Raw genomic sequence first — 21,595 nt, 5'->3', positions numbered from 1 at the left:
TTTCTTGAAGTGCTTTGTGGTCTTAAGGAGGTAGGAAACTTGAAACAGTCACAGTAAACACAAGTCTAAACAAGGTGTGAAAAATTGGGGCAGAGGCAGAAACAAAACCTGAAGTAAGCAGCTAAAAGAAGTAAGAGAAGTGATGTCTTACATGGTCATGGCTAATCTATTTAGAGTTACTTTAAATTCCATTTAAGAACTCAGCTGCACATAAATAGAGAATGTCCATGCCCAGCATTTAGCAAAAGTAGTTAGAAAAGGGAGAACAAGTGGAGAGACAGGCACTCAGAAGTTCTAGCTCTAATTCCAGGCTGAGCTGTACCACCTCAGAACAGCTCCTTCCCTGAACAATGGTGTGAGAGAATTTTCCTCTCAAGCACGCCATCAAAATTAATTAACTAAATTATATTAACTAAGGCCCTCTCACTGTCATCCTGCAAGTCTTCTGGCAGGGCTCCTTACTTGCCTTGATGCCTACAAGGTTGTCTTGGCTGCTGGTGTGTTGAGAGACCAGCCCATTATATCTGTGTCTCCACTAGAGAACAGTTTGGGGCAGCAGATCCCTGCAGTTGGTACCAGGGCACCTCCACCTCTATTCTCTGGGCCCACATTGGCTTTTGACCACATCCAGCCTCATGTGCAGCTCATTGTGGTTTGGAGGGACTGGTTCAGATCCCTGTATTTCTCTCAGTGCTCAGAGTGTTCCAGACAGGAAGACTGCTTTGTTTTCCTCCAGAGGAATCCAGTTCAACACAAACCCAAACCATCCTTCCATCCAAGTTGACATATGCCAAGTAAAAAAGACCAGGGAGATTTTCTTCAAAACCACAGGAGTGGTGCCAACCAAAATGCTAAAACCAAAATGCTAATAACCAACATTGGTTACTGTAATTTTTTCTTTATGCATTCCCTCTATCTCCTTATCCACATCCTCATTGTTTCCTCCATTAACCTTCAAGATACATAAAGGTTTTACACCATGCAGGGTTTTGGTGGTGAAGCCACTCTATGAAAATTGCTCCTGGCTGCAGTTCACAAAGACTCACAAGCAGCTGCAATGGAACAAGGTGAATGTGCAAAAGCAGGAAGAAACCTGTGTTTATAAACTAGTTTCCCCACTGCACTGTCAAGTGGTTTAAGACAGTAAACTTTTGAGATGCAGTCAGATACTGTGTTGAAGAATTATTTGGCTTATTATCTATATTATTATAGATAATATATATAATAATATCTATATTACATATCTTATTTTCTGCACTATAAAATTACATTTCTAAACAATAAAGCATTTAAATATTAGCATTGATAATTTGTCTTCTTTTGCTGACATGTTTTATCTTCCACCTTATTTCCTTTCTGAAAGGACATTTTACCTATGGTTACAAACCCTGTTGGCAGGGTTGTTCCCATCTGTTGAAGGAAGAGACAACAAATACAACTGTTAAGAGTATTGTTAGCTACGTTCTATTTCGTATATGAAACAATTACTTGGAGAGTGACTGCGTAAAAGACATTTGACAATGAAAGGCTAGAGAGTATTTAGTAAGCAAAGAAAAAGGACAACTCCTCGCTACAAGCCAACCAACATTTTAAGTAGTAAAACTTCAAATTTTTTTTTGTAACTGTGCTTTTAATTGCAAGAGGTGTCGACTTCTATTCTTGTGGAGAAATCAGTCAGGAATCGACAATAATGAGGAGCATATTCAAAAAGGTTACTTCAAGCACCAGGAAGCTAATCTTCTTTGGTTATTCATAACTACTAAAGAGATAAAAGCTTATTCACAGAATAATTCAGAGCACCTAAGCTAAACACTGTCTCTGAACCACCTTCCACCCACATCCTTCCCCACTGAGAGAGGAAGAGATGAAAGCCAGCCTGAAGTTAGTCTTTTGGAATAACCCCTGTTTGTGAGCACCATTTCCATATACTTCATCTCTTTAATCAGAGGGTTTAAAACACATAGTTTTATTTTGAACTGCAAGTGTTTCAATTTTGTCAGTCAAATCCCACTGAAATATTCTCAAATTTTAACACTTCATTTGGCCTTGTCGTTAAAAATGCTTCAATAACTCTGTAAAGTAGAAGTATTTCAGCTCTGAGAGGTATAAATTTATATCCATTTGCAGAATGATATGATTTACTTCACCTATATTCTTGTGGACTCCTGCTACTGATACTCACCTAAGGTCCTCATAGATACTGTTTCAGCTTAAGGTAAATCAGAACTGACCCGATTACAACCAGATTTCAGAGATACTTTGCTGTTATTACCTTGTAGCCAGTCCCTGTGGACTCATATATGAAGTTTATGGTTAAATAGTGTCTTAATACCTTAAAAACCTTCTAATGCCCTAGACAAATATTGTGTTAATGTGTTGTACCTTAAAGGTAGATAGAAGGAACAGTGAAATCTTGGAGGTGCTCCTGGTGGGAGCACTGTGCCAAAGATGAGTGGCCCTGTGTTAACAGGGAGCACCCAGCAAAGTCAGTGATAAGCAGTCAGCAAAACTGTACCCCTGGGTCTTGGAAATACTATGTTTTAGTTTGCTTTGGTTTGGGGATCAAGTTATTTTCTGTAAATATTTCTGTAAATAAGAATAAATTATCATATTTAAAGTAGGTATTAAATTAACCACTTTTAATCTCCTAGGGACCTAAGAAGCCTTAAAAAGCAGAGGAATTGTAAAAAGTATTTTACTTTCATGTTTCTAATCATTGTCTTTCTTGCTTCTAAAACCAAGCCAGTTTTTCCTCATCATTCCTTGAGAACTCAGAACAAAATATCTGCGTTTTAGTTTGCTTTGGTTTGGGGATCAAGTTATTTTCTGTAAATATTTCTGTAAATAAGAATAAATTATCATATTTAAAGTAGGTATTAAATTAACCACTTTTAATCTCCTAGGGACCTAAGAAGCCTTAAAAAGCAGAGGAATTGTAAAAAGTATTTTACTTTCATGTTTCTAATCATTGTCTTTCTTGCTTCTAAAACCAAGCCAGTTTCTCATCATTCCTTAAGAGAACTGAGAACAAAATATCTGAAGACCAAAATCCTTGTGTGACCCAGAAACATCAGTACTTTCCAAAAATGTAATGACATGCTAACCTATTAATGCAAACCTGATGCTTTACCTACTTTTCACTAAATCACACCAAAAGGGTCCATTGTGGCAACCTCACTGAACTTGCTGCCAAACCTCCTTTAGTACAGACATTCACAAGAACAAAACCTCCAATTAATTAAGTATTAAGTAATCACCTCCCTGTCTAATCAGATTGTTTGCACTACTTAAAATAGTTATTGGATCTGCAAGGCATGGCTTTTCCCTATTTATTTTATTTTTAATTATTATTACTTTTTATTTCCCATAGATAACACAGGGTCCAGTTGACTTCTAACTCTTGAGAGACTCAGTACAACAGTGATTTGGTAAATGTGAGGTTTGAAAAATCTGGCCCTAAGTGTCCATCCCTGTACTTCTCCCACAGTTTATCAAGCTTTCCCTCCATTGAATTAATGTCAGAGCTGAGCTTTTAATGCATGGCCTTGGCTTGATTTATGAGTACATTTAAGGAATGTGAGGTCACTCAAGCTAACAAACCAGCTGGCCTCCATGAGACAGAGTACAACAAAAACTTTTTTCCCTAAAGTCCCCCTGGACTTACTTCAAACAATGTATAAAATAAATCTTTAAAATTTTACTTTAAAACACATAAATAAAACTATATTGTCATGCTCGAAAATGTAGCCCTATTTTAAATGGTAGCCACAGATGCACCAGAGAAAATGGGATTTTTCCCTGTTTTGTCATTACACAGCAGTACCCACAGTCATGGGTACTTTATTACCTCTAAGAAGAAATATTTAAGGGAAAGAGATGTCCTTCAAACTAAAAATGGATAAAATATTGCCTGTTCTGGGACACATCATCATCTGGAACAGTAGTCAAAAAACCTTTCCAATACAACACAACACACCCAGTTGTATGTGCTGCTGTCTGCAAGGCTTCAGCCAGGTGAATGTTTAGGGACACTGAAGGACACGGATGCCACCAGCTCCAATGCACCATCTCCCTGCAGCTCAGGAAAAACCAGAGTCAATCTACAGCGACCACAGGGCAGGCTGGAGGAAATCAGCATTTATGGGCTCCTGGGCACCCAAGTGAAGAAAGAGACACAGTATGAGGACAACATCAGTTTTTTTCCCTCTTCAATTTACAGGTTCACTCCAAGCATTCCAGTGAAGAGCAGAAACCTCACAGTGAAGCTGCCTCAGTTTCTGCAACACCCTCCCAAGACAACAGTCAGTCTGCCAGTTTCCTGATAAACCAGCCCTACGTGGCCAGCCACTCTGGAGCTATACATTGCCATCCAGGGAGACAGCAGAGGAGCTCTAGACAGCCCTGCTTCTCCAGAGACAAAGCACTGCACGGAACATACATATTTACACAGACCTAGTGTTGTCAAATATTGTGATTTTGCCATGAGATTCAGAGCAGGCACTTCTCTTACAGCTCTGCTCTGCTTATTGGAGAATATCAGCTCCAATTTAACAAAGAAATGGAGCTACAAGCTGTGATGCTTAAAAAAACCCACCCCTGAAAGTGTGAACCCTGACAACTCCAATGCAAGAAAAACATAGAAGGGGATTGGGGATTTTTTTAATCTTACAATTTCGAAATGATTTTGTGGCCTGCTTCAACTGGTAATATTCACACAGATGGGTTAAATGTCATTTTGCACTCTGAATTAACTTCCCTAAAATCTGTTCTCCAAGCCTTGTCACTCACCTGAGTAATCCTCCTGGTTTTAAATGGGCCTCCATAAGTGACCAGACTAGTTTACTTCTGCACGCTGATGAGCGTTACGTAGGAGGTGCCGATACTCCCACATCCCTTTAAAAAGAAGATTAGGCACCAAGATAAGTGAAAACTTCTGTTCAAATTGGCTCAAATCCTTCTCCTATTTAAATTGGTGGCAGAACTCCCACTTACTTCAAAGGTCCAGGACAGGCACACTGTATTAATTAGGACAGTGCAAAAACTCTCATTACAAAACCGAAGCGTGTGGCGCTCACCTGATTTAAAACAAAACAAACCAAAAAAAACCCAGCCTTGGATTTGCATCTCCGAGAACACTGGGCACTAAGACTTGGGTAGAGAAGTCCCAGGCATTTTGGATTTTGAACTAAAACGACGTAAGAATGAGATTATGAGTTTGTTCACTACTCATTTGTTGTAAGCTTGAAAGTAAGGCCCTTTTACAGCAGCTCTAAATGTGTTGGATTCCATGTAAATGAGAACAAAACTTGACCAAACATTAGGTCATACTTGCCACAGCTCTACTTACACTGAAGAGGGCTGCAGCTTTTTAATTTTAAAGGAACTTAGGCCTTTGCACCACTCTCTGCAAAAGGAAAGAGCCCCCTTAGCAGGACGTGACCGAAATTCCCACAAAACAAACCAAAAAAAACCCAGCCTTGGATTTGCATCTCCGAGAACACTGGGCACTAAGACTTGGGTAGAGAAGTCCCAGGCATTTTGGATTTTGAACTAAAACGACGTAAGAATGAGATTATGAGTTTGTTCACTACTCATTTGTTGTAAGCTTGAAAGTAAGGCCCTTTTACAGCAGCTCTAAATGTGTTGGATTCCATGTAAATGAGAACAAAACTTGACCAAACATTAGGTCATACTTGCCACAGCTCTACTTACACTGAAGAGGGCTGCAGCTTTTTAATTTTAAAGGAACTTAGGCCTTTGCACCACTCTCTGCAAAAGGAAAGAGCCCCCTTAGAGGATGTTACTGAAATTCCCGTGTTGCCACATCAGGCTCTTCTGACAGCAAACCCCCCAGTGTGGGGCAAGTACAATTAATTTAATTCATCCCCTGGCTCATTCCCACTCCTCAAAGATGGTGCCATCAGGCTGGTCCATGTGAAAACATCTCTGCCACATCAGCTGAACCCGAGAACTGCACTTGGCAGGGCAGCAGTGGTGCTTGCTCAGCCCTGGCAGTGCAGGGGCTGAGCCCAAACTGCTGCTCCCCAGACCAAGGGGTGACACATCCAGATCAGCCTTTCTAAAAGAGATCGGGGAGCAAGCAGGCTAATGTCAGGCTGAATATTTTTAATATTTATAATGAATAAAATTATATGCTTGGAATGCAACATTCAGCGTAACAGCATTAAAAGTAAAATTTTTATTTGGATTATATTCATGGTAATAATAAGGAATGTAGGGGTTTTTTGTGACATAAAGGTTAAAGAGTCTGTAACCTCTAATTTGACAGGAACTCTATTATCACTCTCTGGAAAATTAGACAAGATAGAATATTAAGACATCCAAAAACTGACACAAATAGAAAACTAGGTCTCTCACTTGCTCCTCTTCCTTTAAACAAGGAAGATGATTATATGCTGTTTGACATTCCATTTTCAGGGCAACTAAAGAGATGCCGGGAGTCACACTTCATTTATTCTTCCAAATGCCACCACTGAAAAAAAAATGTGTTGGTATTTGAAGGCACCATACTCCCACAAACAGCGGCCAGAATTAACCTTGTCTTCCTGATGGGTTCATTTGTGAAGTCCCTCAGTTTAGTTTCTCAAGATGAAATTAAAAATACCCTCATGGCTGAGTGTAAGCACTTAAAGCACACACACACTGCATGGTGGGCCAAAACTCCCCAGGGTGCAGCCTCGCTGAACTCATTGTATTAGACAAGTCAAGGGGAAATATGTTCTTGTAGAGATTTCCAGCCTCAAGATATTTGGATTTGCTTAAGGTTAGCATCTGAACTTTTACATAACTATTCTGACTGAACCTCACAAAATTTTGAGGTTCACAACCAGCTCTCGAAACTAAGGGAAAAAAAAAAAAAAATCACTTTTACAACTCTTTCATGATTCCCAGTAAGATGTTTTGCTTTACAGCGTGCATAAAACAATGTTGTTTTATATCTTGTCATCCCAGTGAACAAAGGCATAATGTTGCACATATTTCTGTAAACAAACAAACAACCCCCCCATGTTGTTGTTGGAATTTTATCAATCCAAAATAGGCAAAAATAAAGTTCAATTTTTGAAAATCTACTCAAAGCTGACACAAAAAATTAGAATCATTAGTGAGTTTTTTAGTCTGTTCTTACTCAGGCAAAAGTCCCATTGAAATGAAGCCAATATTACTTCAAAATCTGAATACTGTTTCATTCAGCTTTTCAGCACCAAGATGAAGCTTTAGTTACAACCATCTGTCATGGGTATAATCTCATAGCACTGATACCCATTTCTCTTAAATATAACCTTTCTGCATAAACTCTTTATCTACCTCTGGGGCATATACAAAGCCCAAAAAATACCAATGAAAAAATCACTATTTTCACTATTATTCTACATGAACAATAATAATACCTTGCAGAGCAATAAAAAGGCATCCCAGATAGCTTATCTGGGCTGAAACACACACTACAATACAGTATCTTGAAGACAGAGATTAAGACTTGTTTTGGCACATCCTGAAAGAACGCACGAACCAGAGGGATGGTGGAGGAGAAGACAATGTTGTATTTTTAGATTTCAACACATTGTGAGGTTTCTCAAATGGCAGTTCCTCCACTGCCATTAAAAATCCACTATGTATGCAGATTTGACTATTAAAAAGTTTCCATGTACTTTCAATGGGAAAAGTCACAGAGACATGGAGAAGCAGTGTTAGAATTGTGTCCAACAACAAAGCATATCCAAGCATTTCACACTGGTCTTCCTAATGGGTGACAAAAAGCTCAGAACTCTGGGAAAAACAGAGAAATAGAGGTTGATGGGGGCTGAAATGAGGAACAGCACAGGCACTGAACTGGGGCTGCATTTCTGACTGGGCTACTGAGACACTTCTTTCTCTCACACCAGGTTGTGCCAAACTCAACTATCCAAATGCCTGTGCAGTTCAGGGTGTGCACAGAGACATTTATTTGCCCTCTGACCTGTCTGGCTGGAATCCATCCTGGCCACATTAGCAGGATGCTCTGTCCACCTGCAGTGCTGGGACACAGTAATTTAGTTTGCTACTTCCAGGCTAGTCTGAGCATGCCCCTCACTGAAAAATAACTGGTCAAGGTCAAAAGAGAAATTTCAAATAGTGTTATATTATGTGCTATATTGATTGGTTGTTTTTATTTTCACACCTAAAATCCTAAATAATGTATTATCTTTCAGCATACCAAAATCTAAAAATCACCACCAACTGCCCAGAACAAAAAGCAAGACAAGAGTTGTTCAAGGGAAAGAAGACTCATGATATTGGGCATGTCTACAATTTTTGACTCAGATTATTTTACATCTGTCATGATTTTTGGAGACGTGGAATGACTATATTGTTAATGACAACTTTTGGAACCTAAAGGCCTGGATTTCATCTTCAGTGACAACACAACACTGAAAGGTTGGTTTGGGATTTTTTTGCAAGGAACATCATTTAGAAACAGATACTTCCAACTCCCCAAGATGAGCAGCTGCAAAACCAGAGTGCTTTAATTTTAGAAGTCCATATCAGACATGATGCACTTCCTGAGGATTCTGGGAAGTGTAGTCTCCTAGCTTAGTTTTTCTCCTAAAATATAATAAATTTAAGACAAGCTATCCAGGTATTTCTGTTGGTGAACACGAGGCAAATATTGGCCCCTGAAATTATTTTCACAGCTGAAGGGAAGGAAACCAAGTGAGCCTATTCCTCTGGTGTAAACAGATTATCCCCTTGTTTAAAGGGGTGAAGTTGTCTCTCCCTTTTACTGAAACATATAAAAAAATACATCTTCTCTATTTCCAGAATACTGGGTAACATCTCCAGGCCTGCTTTAATTGTTATCCAGTTTTAAGTCAGGCATAGGAGAGGGGGAATTTGGTCAGCACTGAGTAGAGGGCAGGAGGAGAAAATAGGTCAGATAGCTTACAAACGTGCCAGGAACACAGACTAACAGTTCTACTTTTTATTCTATAATAAAATTAATGTTGCCCCAGCAGCATGCTGTTTGCTACATCCATCTAATCTATTAAACAAACAAGAAGACAAAGGGTTAGCTCAAGATTGTACTCCTGTGTATTTGTGAACTAGTTTCTCGTAATTAACAAAATTGATGGTAAATATAATTTTGTTTTTACTTTCTCTTCATTTTCACATACAACCATGCAATATTATATATCAACTAGAATATAATCTGCTAAACTGATTATGAAACTACAAATCTATGATTTATTTATATGTTTAGTAACAGCATTTTCCTTTTTGCTGGTTCCTTCACGTACTAAAAGGAAAGGGCAAAACAGGAGGAGATATGCACAATTTCACCCACCAGAATTTCACATTAAACCCCACAATGTGCACACAGCAAAGCAAACAGTGCAAAAAAAAACATGAAAGGGGAGAAAACGCCGGACAACTCTGAACAAAAGCAATCTCAAGTACAAAGACTTGAGATCTTTTTAAGATCTTTGCAAGCAGAGAGGAAAATAAGTGCTTCAAAATAGGGGCAAAGTGAAGAGGGTTCTTTACAAACACTGACTTGAAGCCTTCAGACATTAAAGACTCACATTATAGACCAACGCCATAGACTCCCCCAAACCTCATCTCTCCAAATGCTCGAATTAATTTTTCTCTTGTCACTGGGAATTAAGTTTACTTGGTCAATCAGAACTGTCTGATTCCCTGCAAGAATGTTCAGCCTTCAGTGCAGTTTGTAAGCAGCTCTGCAGAACAGGCCCTTTGAAACCACAAAAGAAGACGGGGGTAAATGGTACTACTGCAGCAGGGAGGGTCCTGCAGGGAGGAAATCCAACAAAAGATGCATTTTGCTATTAACAATAGGAAAACAGCTCTATGATTTCCTCTTATTTCTAATATTTACATTGGCTTGGTGCCCCAGAAATCCCAGTAAGTCCTCCTGCATCTAAAAATCTGAATGGAGTTCAAAGGCAAAATTTAAAGACAACAGGTAAAATATTTTCTCTAAAAATACTATTACTGGCATTTACAAAATCCTCTTCTCCCTGCTTTGCCTTATAGGAATACTGGACAAGTATGTTCAGTTTAAGATTCCCAAATTTATCATATCTGCTGCAATGACAGCATACTCACATGATGACAGTAGCCAAGATATCAGTGCTGATTCATATCTGCATGAAACTCACTCTTCAGTTCATAAAATTCTTCTGATCTTTTTGTTAAGTTTGAGGTCTGCTGGAATCTAAAAGCTCAAAGTGAAAAACAGCCTGTGTCTATTCTGGGGCTGAGCTGGAAGAAAAAACTGAGTTCCACAGCTTTCCCCCCAAACAGTAACACATTCAGTTTTATTTATAACTCTCACCTATTTTGGAAATTTTTGTGAACCTGGCCTGACATTCAAATTGGAAATTCAGCTTAAAACTAGGGAAGGCTCCTCTCCTTTTATGCTTTGAGGAGGTTAATACACAACAAAGGTATTAATAGCACACCATGACATGACCTATGAATGCCACAATGTGATTATTGCACTCTAAAATCCAGGGGTAAATAGATAAAATCTGCTATTAACTGCTCCTGCTAAGCAGCAAACACAAGGAGGAAAAGATAGTGTCTATGTGCTGGAGACTATAAAAGGTTCTGAAAACTGCAGTGTGACTTTGGCATGGGTGACACCGAGTTGCAAATGTTTGCAAGGAGGTCCCACCAGACCTTGGAGCTAACGATCCTCTTTCAGATCTGTCTGCTTCCTCCTTTTCATCTTCCTTTTCTGTTGTTTTTGCTTGAGAGAAAACAACAAGGCATGATGCTGTGGGAGAGATGCCAATACTCAGCTCCTGCTGAGAAGTGGAAAAAAAAAATGTGTTGGAGCTGGAGCTGCTGAATCCTGCTCACTTTGTGCAGAGGAATTAAACAGCATCTCCCTTCCCTGCCTAAATAGGACAAATTTGGTTACCTGGGGGAGAGAACGTCTCCCACTGAGGGTGTGGAGAAAAATGGTGTTTGAGGTGGAAAGGGAGGTGCCAGTTTGCCTCTGGCTGCCCCAAGCAGCCCCCAGGGAGAGGGGGATTGCCCTGCTCTGGGTGGAGTGTCCCTCACACCTGCCCCAACAAGGGGGCCAGCAGCTCCTCCCTGCTGGAACACCCCCAGGGCTCAGACCAGGAGCCACCGGCACTGCTGGTGGCAGAAGGAGCAGCTGGGTATGGACAGAAACCAAACCAAAAATCCATTTTTCTCATTTCTGAGCAAAAATTTGTGATACAGCATCAAATGGAATTTTCAGAATTCAGGTTTTAACTTTCTCCACCTGCTTTAGGTTTTTAATACAGCATTTTTAGCTGAGAGGATGACACAGGAGACATCTGAACAAAGCCATTTGCTGTTCTTCTGTCTCCATCAGAGGGTGTGGCTGGGAGCTTGGAAAAGGGAATTTCTACTGCCTGGCACAACTGCTATGAAGAACAAGCACCACATTCAGTATTTAGTCTTAAACACTGTTTTTCTGAAAAGAACCTCTTCATAAATGAACAAAAATTAGTAGTACTGTCATCAGTCATGTACTCTGAAGACCTCAAATTGCTTTTACACAAGAAACCAAACACCATGATCCATATTAAAAATCCTAAAGTGCACAGAGAAGTCAAGTATTTTCTCCTAATCTGATTTTTTACCATAGTCCCACAGTTGCTTCATCTCCAAACACTGACTCAGAGTGTAAAAGTAATTATGAATTTGGGAGGTTTTGAAACATCACTGCAGAAGAACTCATCTTCTGTGGAAGTCCACAGCATCTGCATTTACATTGTGAGAATATTACCATGATTCTGCTCCAAAGGAGAACTGACCACCTTGCCCTAAAATGGGGTCCTTTCCAAGCAGTGAAAAGCCCCAAAAGTGGCTGTGATGCCTAGCCAGAACCAGACACACACACAGAGCTCAGAACTAACATTTTCTTTTACAAATCCAGGCTAAGACAATGGAGCACATCCAAAGCAGCATCCCAATTTCTGGGGCACCTCCATGAGCCAGTGTCCAGGCTCAAGCACTGCCAAACCCCTCCTTCCCCACCATGGGCACGGTGACAATTTGCATGGATAAGCAGAAGTGCTCAGCAGCTGCTGGATTCCACATCCAGCATTCCCATTCCCCCAGACCCAAGGAAGAGCAGAAAAGCTCTGTCAGAAGCACCATCCCCCTGGGCTGTCCAGGGTCACTCCAGCTTCAGGAGGGGTTTTCATCTTACTGCTTATGTAGGAAGCTACATCCTTGTGACTCTCCTTTGCTTCTTTCTCCCACCAGTTATTGGTGTAAGTTTTTGGTTTCCTTCCTTCTCCCACCAGTTACTCGTGTAAGTTTTTGTTTTCCTTTTTCCCACCAGTTATTGGTGTAAGTTTTTGGAAGCAAACAGAAAAGGAGGCAATACTTGCAGGAAGGGCACCTAGCATGGAGATTTTTGCCCTCCCTGTGACAGTCACCCCAGCAGCAGCTGATGACAGAGCCACAGCCCCAGCCAGGCTCTCGCCTGCACTGCCAGGGAGCTCTGAGCTGCAGTGCTGGCAGCTGAAGCCACCCCCCTCCTGTGGCACACAGCAGGAAGGATTCCCCCTCTGAAGACCTTTCCCCAACTCAAGCCCTCTCCACTGAGCCACGCAGTAGGAGCAAAGATGCCTGTAGCATTTACATTTTTTGGAAAAATTTCTTTGCTTAGGATTTTTCTCTTGGGAAGCTGAAAAGCCCCAGAGAAAAAGAAAATAATTCTAATCTCATTTGCTTCTGTTGTGCTCACGTGTAAAACATGTTCAGAGATTATTTACCCACAGGTAATTGTTTCATTAAATTCTAGTGTAGGTTGTTTTAATTCTTTGGCCAGTCATTACCAAGCTGTGAGACTCTAGAAAGAGTCACGAATTTTCATTATCATCTTTTTAGCATTGAGAAAGAATCCTTTCTGTATCCTTTAGTATAATATAGTATCATAAAGTAATAAATTAACCTTCTGAAGGCAGAGTCAAATTCATCATTCCTCCCTGCCACAAAAGTCCCTACAAATACAATAGATGACCATCCCAGGGGTTTGCACCCTTCCAGGGCTGGCCCTGACCACCCACCAGGGGATGATGTCCCTATAGAGGGTGGCCCTGATGCCCGATGCTACATGTCACAGAGACAGGAGCAGAAATCAGTAAAAAAAGTTCAATTCATTCCCTCCCTGATACATGTGAGTTATTTCTCCATCCTGCAGCCAACACAGGCTCCAGAACTGCAGTTTTCTTCACACCAGTTCAGCCCTCCTTTCCAAAAAGAAAGAGGCTTAATGTGAAGCTCAGCTCAGTCAGGAAAGAAAATCAGTCCTTCAGCTGCAAAGATTTTCAAGCCATATGTGGCACTTTGGGGTTTGAGTTTCTGCTTGCATTCTTTACCCTGTGCCTGGTCAAACATTTTTTTCTCCCTTGACTTTTCCAGGCCTCTTCCTCACCAGCCCACCAGTTTGTACTCACATGCCTGTTTTAATGAGCCTTCCTTGCATCCCTCCCTTCAGACCAAGCTGTTTTAATACTTCTGGTTTATTAGTTTCTTTTCAAATTCTAAGCAACTAAACAAACTTAAAAAGCAATTATCTGCAGGACTAGTAAGAAGAAGCAAAGTTTTTTAAATGAGCATCTGATCTATTTAACAAATAGCAAAACACATAACTATAGGACTTACCTTAAGTTTTGACCAAGCTAAGCAGGAGGAATCTTAACTTCAGTTATCATGCAATATGCAAATTTCAAGATGATATTTTAGCTGATGTTTAGTTGAAGCATGTGGCAGAAAAGCTGGCTCACAGCAAAAAGCCAGCTTGCCAGGAAGGCTTCTGTGCCTGCTAATGGAGAGATGCAGACAAAAGAGGCACCCGAGGTTGTGCAGCACCTAAATGAACAGACCTAATTTATCCAGGTCCTTGGCAGCCCACACAGCACAGGTCTTGGGGCAGTAAGAGGGGCAAGGCTTTTCAAATGCAGCACCATTTGTTGCACCTCTGCATTCTGCAGATGGGCTGTACTGCTTACAAAGGTTGAGTGCCTCGGACTGGGAATGAAGAAAACCACAGTAGTGACTTTAATTTGTTTGCCTTTAATGAAGCTGCCTAAAGAAATCCTGGCTGCTGCCTGGTTCTCCTTTGGAGCCTCCCATCCCAACACGCTGCCATTCTCTGTTTTACACCTGTTGCATAAAATCTGCAAGTACCAAACTAACTGGAAAGAGCCTGGGCAGAAGGGTACTGCACACACAGCTCCAGTGACTCCCTGCCCCATGGAGCTGGCAGGCATTCACACACCCCAGGGACAACAGATTTTGGAAAAAGAGGTGGCTGTCCTCCTTCCAGCATGGTGGCCAGTGCTGGATAATTGAATAAATCCTATTTATTTTTTCTGGGAGGTGAGCAGATGTCAGGAAAGAAAAGAGAAACAAATTCCTATTTTTTAAAGTGCTGTAAAATTGTCTGAGGAAGCTGCAGGTTAGCACCACCTCAAACTGTTGCTGCATTAGTTTTGCTTTTGCTGTGGAACACCATGGGGTAAAATCTTAGTCTTCCTCTGGAAAAAAAAAAAACAAAAACAAAACAAACCTATACTGGTATCAGAAAAGGGTGGGGGGAGAAAAATGACAGCCACTGGCCTGCCCTTTAACCTTTCTAACAGAGCTGGTGGCCGCAGTGAAGCTTAATCAATGCAATGGAAGTGACATTTCACAGTCAAATCAAATTAAATGGAAATGAAAGGAAAATCTGAGGTCCAACCTAAAGGCTGTTCCCTCTTGCACCGAGGTCATTGCCATGGCAACTAAATGCTACAAATGTGTAGAGTAAATCCTTAACAAATCTGTAGAAAGCATGTCCAATTGAGTATGATAGTTTCTGTCACTGTACTTTGTACCTCTCAAAAGGAAGGGAGACAATAAAACAAAGCACATCTCTGAGCCCATGTAGCAGAAAAGAAGTTCTGCCAGCAAGTGCAGGGCACAGCAGTGCACTTCATCCTCCTCTGATGCTTGGGCACGGAGAAACCCAGCAGCTTTACTGCAAGACAGCAAGTGGGGAGCTAAGGACAGGGACCATATTTAGTGGAATAGGGCATGGTGTGTTACGTTTTCCAATCTTGCTCCCACTGGAGAGCTGATGACAAAGCTTCCTTGTGTCACTGCAAACGCATTTCATCGTGGCTGGGAGCAGTTCCTACAGAGGAGTGCCCACTGCTTCCCCATCCCACCCAGCTCCTGCAGGCACCTCCCTCACCCTGCTGCTTTCTCAGAGGCCTTGGGCTGGTCAAGGGCTGATAAGAAAAAAGCAGCTGCCAGGAAAAAAATAAAAATCAGGGATGCTCCCACCTTGCTGCTTGCAGCCCTTTCTCAGCCCAGCTCCAAGGCAGTGGGGCTGGGGCAGTGCCCGTGGCACTGTCTGGGCACAAAGGCTGCTGGAAAAGGGGACACGAACCCATTTCAGCCCCTCCACACCCCAGCCCTGCTCTCTGAGCATCAGCTCTGGCTGACACGTGGGCAAAGCCCGCACCTCCCGTGCCCCTGTGGAGAATTAAAGGTAATTACCAATTCCTGCTGCCACTCAAGGAGTGCATTTCACTCCTCAGCCTAACAGCTTCTGACAATGAAGGGCAATTTAAGAGCCACATCAAAACACAACAGCAGCACGCTCACCCTCGCCCTGCTATTTCATTTCAACATTTCCACCTGTGTAAGCAAAGAGACAGGAGCAGGAAAGGCACTGTGCAGGGTATGGGATTTTTCTTTTCCTTGCAAGGTGTGGAGGACTTCTCACACTGAGCTGTGACCTTCCCCAAAGTTGTCATTTATCCGAGCTGCAGAAGGTGGCACCCATTATCGTCAGCTCGCAGGCAGTGATGCTGCTGTGGTGGGGCAGTCACTGTGCATTACAGGAGAGCTCAGAGATGCCCTGCCCTGGGCCAGCAGGGCTGGAGCACTGCCAGCCTGATCCGAGGTGACATTTCCTGCTGCAGCACAGACAGCCCCGGGACAGCCCACACCTGCCTGCCGAACAGCCACGCACACTAATGAACTCATTGCTGGGGGAAATGGGTACTTCTGAGAGCTTGGGGAGCAGGCTTCCCCAGCACTTCAGCCACAAAAGGATTCTGGCTGTCTTGCCATCCTCTGCTGGCTATTCCAGCTTTTACAAGCAGTGCTGTTCACCTGCCCACACATCCCGTATTCCCTGGGAGCTCCTGAGATCCCAGCTCTGCAGGAAGGAGCCCCAGCACCCCAAACATCCCCACAGCCCCTGGGCAAGCAGCAGCCTTGGCTCTCACTCGGGGCTGGCTCTGGAATGGGTCAGGGCACCCAACAAGAGAAACCTCTGCAGCAAGGTGCTCACCAGGCCTGCCAGCCCCTGGGAATAAGGAATAAACCATCCATCTTCAGCCCAGGCCATGGACTCAGGATCTCTGGGTGATGCACCCCACACCCTGCACATGAAATCACACACACCCCTCTGCAAGGCAACAACACAGAACACCCACATGCCCCACCATGCTCATATCATACACCAGGAAATAAATTTACTCCAAATCCATCCTGGTATGACATTCACTCAGCACTGCTGGGTATTCCAACTTAGACCAGCCAAGCCCTCTTTTTTGTCACACGTAACAGTGACATTTACAGATCATTTCACATTTCTTTTACCCTTTGAGTGCTGCTGGATGCTTGTGGTCATTTATTCGTGCTCACATGACTTGTAAATGCACTCAAAAAATTTGGCTGGCAGACCAGGCAAGACGGTTATGCTGGAAGAGCAGAAGTGACAAATTGCTGTAAAATCTACGTAAGCTCTGACTCAGGGGCACAAAAGAGCAAGGAAAATTGTCTTTATATTACCACTATTGTGTTTTTTCTTGAGCTTCCATGGAAAAATAAACTGAAAAAAGTATTTTAGAGGAGCAGGCAGATCAGGAAAGCAGTACATGAAGGTATGGAGAGGGGAGATACAAGTACAAAGCTGCAGGCACAAGCACTTGGTGCTGAGACCAGTGTTCTACCCACACAAGTGGCTTCTCAAACTTGTCAGTAGAAATTGTTCATGCCAACACTGAATTTTAGAGGGTATATAATCCAGAAACCTAGTTTTTCTCCTAGCAAGTGCCTGTGATATGCAGCTGGGCTGGCAGCCAGGTGAGCACCATCACTCAGGGCCCATCAGAACATTTTACCAGAGTAAAACACAGTGGTTAATGGTCAATATAAATGACATTGTGATTTACGGTGGAAATAACTATTTTCAAGTTCGTTTTTAGTCAAGGTGGGTGTTTTATTAGTGAATGAAAGAATAAGAAAGGGCATATAATTAAAGAATTAAATAGTTCTGGAGAGAATGGGAGTTAAGCACTGTGGTCCGTTTCATCCTTTATTCAAAAACAGGGACATGTTCAATGAAAAAAACAAGGAAGATATTTTGATAAAACGGGATTATTAGGCACTACCTGCAAGTAACTTGTGGATCTAATACAACTATTCTGATTAAAAAAAAAATAAAAATCAAGTTCTTACATGGATTACTGAAGTCTGAAGATAAATGAGATGTGCTTTCTGTCTCTATTTTCTCCTCCTTGCCTCAGAACATGAAGTGCTTATGTTTTATGGAGATGGTTTATGAGAAGCCGCCTAACCAGAGCACAACGACCACTGTAAAATTCAGTGTCAGGTCCTTAATCTCTGCTTTGGGTTAAAGGAAATGGAGAGGGTCTGACAAAGAATGGAACATGACAGAACAGACCCAGGGGAAGGAGCAAGGAGAAGTGAAAAACACTGAGTACAGAAAGAGAGGAGCTGCTGGGAAGAGACCCCTGCTCCTGTCTCACTCCTTGCACCCACTTGTTGTGACTAAGAAAGCAGCAAAGCCCTGTGGGACTGACTGACAGCTGGGCAATGATCTACTCAGCTCTACAATTATATCAAAGCAAATTATTTTAAAGAAATCTCACCTTTATTACAGAATTCAGTGTTAATAACAAATATAACCTTTTTTTTAAATTATGACTTGAAAATTATAACTTTTTTAAAAATTCCTGTATTTCCATATACATTTCTGTAATATCTTCCCTAACATGGATTGGTCTTCCCTTCTTAAAAGAAAGGAGTGTCACAAAAAGCAGAATCTACAGTGTGATGGACAATGACAAATAGGGATTTTGAAACAATTTTTATGCATTTTTTCAGTACTGTTTGATACATATTTTCTCATGTTATTTCTTTTATATTATTTTTGAGATCTAACAACTGCTTTTAATAAGCAACTGTTATTGCAAACATATAATTATACTAGGCCACAATCCAACAAAGCACTTAAAAGCACAGATTAAAGACACTGAAAACAATGGGATTATTTATGTGCTTAAGGTTAAGCATCTGCTGAAGGACTCGGATGGATCAAAGCCCCATTTCTATTACATCTACAGACAAAATATTATATATGTTAATTAAACGTAAAATATATGTAAATTAACCAGCACATGAAAAATAGCACTTGCATAAATGTTTTTAACCCTATATAATTTGTAATCATAGAATATTTCAGTTAGTCAAGATGAAAAATAACTGCTAATATCAACCATTTTATCACAGTGACAAATTCCAGGAACTGAACAACTACAAAATAACTTGCCACAAGAGACTTCTCCTGATAAACCAACTCCTGAGTAAGCATTCACGTTCTGAGGCAAGGGGGAGAAAATAAAGAGACAGAAAACATCTCATTTACCTTCAAACTTCAGAAATTCATCCAAGGGATTGATTTGTTAATTTTTTTAAATCAGAAGAGTTTTATTAGGAAGATCCACAAGTTACTTGCAGGTAGTGCCTAATAATCCCATTTTATCAAAGTACCTTTTTTCATTGAATAATTTGTTCTTGAATAAAGGATGAAATGGACCACAATGCTTAACTCCCATTCTCTCCAGAATTTTTTATTTTCTCTAACTGCATATATTTTTTATTATTTCATTCACTAGTAAAAAACCCACCTTGACTAAAAAAACTTGCAAATAATATAACTGCATATATTTTTTATTATTTCATTCACTAGTAAAAAACCCACCTTGACTAAAAAACTTGCAAATATTTCCACTGTCAATTACGATGTCTTTTATATAGACCATTTTAAACAAATAAAGCAATTTTTATGATATTTCATTTTGAAAAAAACCTAGAAAAGGTCTCTTAATCAAGTTGAAAATTTTCCATTTTAAACATTAGCCTTAAAAAGCACTATTTGATATACAAAGTCAAATCACCATCTGAAAATTACTTTCACCTGATGTTTCTTTTTAATTTCATGGTGTTAAAATAGAAAAGGCCTTTATTTTATTTCAGTACAATGTTGTGACAGATGAAACCAAAAAATTTTCTAAAAATGGTTCTCCACTGGAAAACCCAAATGTATTTAATTTCTGTTTAACTTGGAAATTCTAAGTACAACAGTTAAAAATGTGATTCAATCAGAATGACACTAAAACTTGCAGTACTTTCAATTTGTTTTCAGATTCACTTTTTCTGATCTTCTATTTTGGTTTTTTTTTCCCTTGAAGGGAATATATTGCTACTACCTTAATCTTCCATAATAGCAAGCAACATTTCCTTCGATATTTTAATATGAAATTGTGTATGGCTTAACACTGAAATATAACCACAGGAAAAAGTATTAATTGTCTTATGTCTTTAAATTAAACATGTACTTGGAGAATTACAGCCAAGAATTACACTCAATGCAAAGTTTTAAATGACAGTAAAACCCACAAAATGGCCTGATCACACCTTCTCTTAATCAAATTTATGCCAGCTCACTGACTTTGCTTATGACTTGACTTCAATTTTGATTTTCTCTATGCAAATAAGGATTTTGCTTGAATCCTTCAATAATGACCAACAGATAAAACAGCAGAGAAATAATGACATACCTGAATAATCAGCTCCTCCTGGAAATATTGGGTCAATTAGGCCTTGTGTCAGCACACAGAAGAATTTAACATAGAAATGGCTACCCAAGGATGCAGGGAAACTTCAGTGATGGGGATGTGTGCATCCCTGGGAAATAAATTCTGGGAACTGCACTGCAGCTCCCCAGTGGTGACAAGAACAGAGGATCCTCTGATTAATTCCAGCTCTACATTTTCTACATTCTAGCTCCAGGAGCTGTTTCTGTGGCCATCAGAAGCTGCCCAACCCAACACAAAAACCAGACCTTCCTGACCCTCTGAAATGAGCACCTCCCCTGCAAAAATAAATGTCACAGTAATAAAAAGAAAGCACACAGAAAGTGCACTTATTTGTTGCAATGTCTTTTGGTTTTTTAATTTTTTTGTCATTTAGGACTCACTGTCATTCAGTTAAGATGACAAGTCTACAGATGGGAATCAGGCTTTATCACCAATATTCTTAACTTTTTTCTGTCCAAAACAAAGCAGGGCTACACTGATGGATTGCTGTGGGCATCTTCTCCCAGACATTATAATAAATATCAGGCAGTGATGGAGGCAAGGAAAAAACTGGGGAACTGCCCTTACTCTGCTTGGAAGGGATGACAAAATACCCCGTGCTCTCAGAGCACTGTGGAGTTAGTGCTGAAACATCTGAATGCAACTAGAGAAGTGCATCTCAACTTGTTTTGTGTACCACAGATGTTGTGTTTAATTAAGCCATCAAAAAAAAAAGAAAAAAAAAAGAAAAATGGAAACAAGGGGATACAAAAGCGAGAGAAACTTCTCCAGCAAGTTAAAGCACTCTTAATAAGTAACAACATGACATTAGTCATTAAGAAACAAGAACTCTAAATAATGCATTCCGAACCTATAGATCTAAACCAGAAGATAACAAAGCCTCATAAATCTGTTTGTTCATTAAGTTAAAAAAAGGCAGGCTCTGTGTTGCTATCATGTCAGCTGGCACCAAACTGTATGCAATTTAGTGAGACTACAAAGTGAAGCCCATAGTCTACAATGGCAGGGTTTTTGATCACGCTAATTAACAGCCATTTTGTTTAAAATAAACAGATACGACTCTAATTGCCTTTTTTACATAAGAAAGGGAAGATCTTAAAAGTGAAAGCACGCAAAAGGGAAGATCAGACAGTCGCCTTTCAGACTGATAAGCAAACTCTGTGTGAAATGAGCGCAAATGAAGTTTGAGACGCTCTGGATTGACAGCGGGGAGACAGCAGAGCCAGAGGAGGAATGGCTTCCAGAGCTGGAAAGGCATGGCCACGGTGGAAATGCTTCCACGAGGAAATGCTTGTTCTCTCATGCTTTTTCTCTTGTTTTCTCTAGTGTCCCTGCCTTCTGGATTGACAGCGGGGAGACAGCAGAGCCAGAGGAGGAATGGCTTCCAGAGCTGGAAAGGCATGGCCACGGTGCCTTCCATGAGGAAATGCTTGTTCTGTCATGCTTTTTCTCTTATTTTCTCTAGTGTCCCTACCGCCTGAGCACCTGGCAGCAAGGAGTTCCCTCCTGGCAGGGCTGGCTCTGCCCAAGGGGTACCCCGCTGAAATCACCTGATGATCATCCTGGTTAGGATGTCTGTACAGACTGACAGGACTGGAAAA

General features: G+C 40.9%; 1 protein-coding gene across 5 annotated transcripts in view; it reads right to left on the bottom strand.

Annotated features, from left to right (window-relative positions):
- The window catches only part of SOX5 (SRY-box transcription factor 5), a 607,462-nt gene that overhangs the window by 528,304 nt on the left and 57,563 nt on the right, over positions 1 to 21,595 (bottom strand). Inside the window, exon 1 of one of the 5 annotated variants that reach the window (XM_039698240.1) lies at positions 4,789 to 4,893. The exons of the other annotated variants lie outside the window; for them this stretch is intronic. The gene's annotated coding sequence lies outside the window, so the exon portion shown is untranslated. Of the gene's footprint in view, positions 1 to 4,788; positions 4,894 to 21,595 lie in introns of those variants that run through there. 5 annotated transcript variants of the gene reach the window in all.

Source organism: Passer montanus, unplaced genomic scaffold (genome assembly GCF_014805655.1).
Source record: "Passer montanus isolate IOZ18808 unplaced genomic scaffold, ASM1480565v1 scaffold122, whole genome shotgun sequence".
NCBI classification, from domain to species: domain Eukaryota; kingdom Metazoa; phylum Chordata; class Aves; order Passeriformes; family Passeridae; genus Passer; species Passer montanus.
This window is presented reverse-complemented; position numbering and strand designations above follow the sequence as displayed.